The 2980-nt window shown below is 39.0% G+C and overlaps 1 long non-coding RNA gene across 1 annotated transcript; it reads right to left on the bottom strand.

Moving 5' to 3' along the window:
- Positions 1-281: 281 nt before the first annotated feature.
- LOC131172505 (uncharacterized) lies at positions 282-1927 on the bottom strand. Its single transcript, XR_009143012.1, has 3 exons — positions 1846-1927; positions 1048-1104; positions 282-483 (listed from the first exon to the last, which is right to left on the bottom strand). It is a non-coding gene; the product is annotated as an uncharacterized LOC131172505 (long non-coding RNA).
- Between the last annotated feature and the right edge of the window lie 1053 nt (positions 1928-2980).

Here is a 2980-nt window from a genome sequence, read left to right on the forward strand (position 1 = left end):
AAAGTGAAATGCAACATCAGCAATAAATTCACATCTGTCACGACCCAACCTATGGGCCGGACCGGCACTAGGACCTGGGCCAGCTTAAAGCCCCCGAGGCCCGTAGTAAGCCTAACTATTCCTCAAATCCATAACCAGGCCCACAATTTAGACCCAATATGCATATATGATAATTTAAATTAAACTGTTATAATTTCATTTTGGGCCAACTTAGCCCATAACTTTTCAGAAAACTAAAATCAGGGGAGCCCAGCTCAACCCTATTACCTCATTTATAACCATTTAAAACTCATAAAAAATTTTTCTTTTCATTTATTAATATGAAAACTTGAATTCATACAGTCTCTGATAGGCTTAATGCTACTACTAGCACATGCGGAGTCCTAAATTACAAATTTAGAGAATAATAATACAATTAAGTAATCTTTTCATAACCTGAGAGGAAAGGGACAGGTTATTCTGAAAAATGTCTCCTCCTGTAGCCTGGAAAAATGTGGTGAACAGGAGTGAGCGTTCGACTCAGAGAGTAAAATATCAATTTTAACCATAATCTCTATAACTATCTAAAACTAATGCACCCTGTAGAGTGAAATGCAACATCAACATTATTTTCACATCATAACATCAAAAAGGTAATTTGGAGCACTCACACACCCTGTAGTATCAATCATAACATATGGGAGCTGATACCCTATCTGACTCTCTTAAATCCAACTGGTGCGGCGAATTACTCAAGCTCGGACTTCCACTTAATAACCAAATCGAGGGTCCCAGCGAATTACTCAAGCCGTGACTACCCCTCGAAGGATCGGGTCCCAGCGAATTACTCAAGCCGTGACTGCCCCGTCCTATCCATAGTCCACACCACATCACACGCACACTGCTCCAAATTACCACAACAACATCCATGGCACATCAACAGTTATGAATGCAACATAAATCGTGCCTAGAGTTTAACTACATAAATATATGCATATAAGTGATGCATGGGCATGCTTGAACATATAATAATATCGAAATTACAATTAAAATTAATATTCTACTCACAGTACACCGTCGACTATTGTGGCTGCTGGATGCAGGAAAATAGTTGATCTCGATCACCTAATAATTAAATTATAAATTTATTAGTACTAACTCAAAATAAAACTCTAAAGAGGCAATAGACAGCCTAATTCATGCCGGAAATCCGGCAGAGTTTCCCCTATACCTGGGACCTACCCAACCTGCAAAGAGGCTCAAATAACACTTCTAAATTCTCAATTTCCACAATCACATCTCATTAATATCACATGGCCCCTCCTGGGCCCTCCAAATCAGACTATACTCAAAATTTTAAAAATTACGTTTTAGTCCATATAATTGACATTTTTCAAAAATCCACTCAAACAAGCTCTAAAAATTCTAAAATTTTGCCACGATCCGTAATAATATTATAAGGCTATTGCAAAATGAATTGTAATTTTCTAATCACCCATGAATATTTTATTCAAGAATTTTACTCGATTCCATAAGTTTCCAACAGCTAACATATTCCTAATTCAACCCAATTAAATATTCACATATTTAAACCTCCATCCTCAAGCTTCAACCAATTATATAAAATTTAATTATCTTAATTTCAATTAATCTTATATGCCCACATGCTAAAAATATAACTAAAATCCATCCATATTTCTCAAAAATATTCTACGATCACCCAAAAATTCAACTAACACCATAGAATATCTCCAAATAATTTTACTTTCATCATATATTTTTCTTAGAATTTTTCTCCAATTTTTCCTGTTTAAGAAACACTGTATTTATACTCCACAGACAGAGAAATAATAAAAATTGTCTTACCCGAAGTTTATCTGTGTCTCAAAAATTCCAAAAATTTATGAGGAAGCCTCTGGAAGTTGAACCATCTCCATAGCTCATCGACATCACGCACCACCGCGCACGGTGGCCGGCCGCCGGTCGCCGGCGACATTTGCCGAATCTGATCATACCACCATGTTCCTCTCCTCTTCCTCAGTACATATGTGGTCTCGGATCGTCGATCCAACGGTCGGATCGTCGTAGATCTGACGAAAAAGCTTGAAAAACCCGAAACTTCTCTCCTCCATATCTCACTCATCCGACCTCCATTTGCTTCAAAATTGGTGTCAAAAGAAAGCTCTCGGAACAAGCTTTCCAACGCCACCGGAATCGCCTCGATCGGACGTGGGACGGCGAATCGCTGGAAAGCGCGCCTTGTCTTGCGCGTTTTCTCTCTCTCTCCCTCTCTTGCCGTTTCTGGTGGTCCTGGTGGTCGCCGGAGGGTCGCCGGCCGGGGGGGAGCTGCGTGGGACGTCGCCGGCCGGTCACGGGAGAAAGGAAGAAGAAGAAGAGAGGAAGGAAAGGAGAGAAGAGAAATGGGGACGTTCCGCCGCCCGGTTTTGAAATTTTTTTTTTTTTAATAAATGTTAGCGTGTGATGGGAAACCCATCACACGCTGATCGAATCACTTTCATTTTTTTTTTTTTTTTCTTCAGGGTTGTTACATTCTTCCCCCCTTAAGAAAAATTCGTCCTCGAATTTTCGAATAAACAAGAAATATGGAAAAGAAGATTATCGGAACAAGTGCAATCATTACTCCTCCAGCTATGCAGAGATGGGTAAAACATTTATTCTTCAAACTCTTCGTATATTATATATGGCATTCTACCGCCCTCTGATTCTACTATAGTGTTCTATTTGTCATCATCTCTTTCTAGAGATGCTCTTATCTCGTAACTATTCATTGACCATTTTTCTGACATTTCAAGTATTCGCTATACCTCACTGTTCTTGACTTAATGTCTCATAACTTCAATCAACTTTAGTGCTTACCTCACTTTTATTACGCCCCAACATGTCTCTTGGTGACTTCAGTCATCATTCCTTCGTTTTAATAATCTCTGTTTTCCCCAATGACATAACTTATGTTCCTTATTCCATGATATCCTATGAGTAG

Source organism: Hevea brasiliensis, chromosome 14, assembly GCF_030052815.1.
Source record: "Hevea brasiliensis isolate MT/VB/25A 57/8 chromosome 14, ASM3005281v1, whole genome shotgun sequence".
Taxonomy (NCBI): Eukaryota; Viridiplantae; Streptophyta; class Magnoliopsida; order Malpighiales; family Euphorbiaceae; genus Hevea; species Hevea brasiliensis.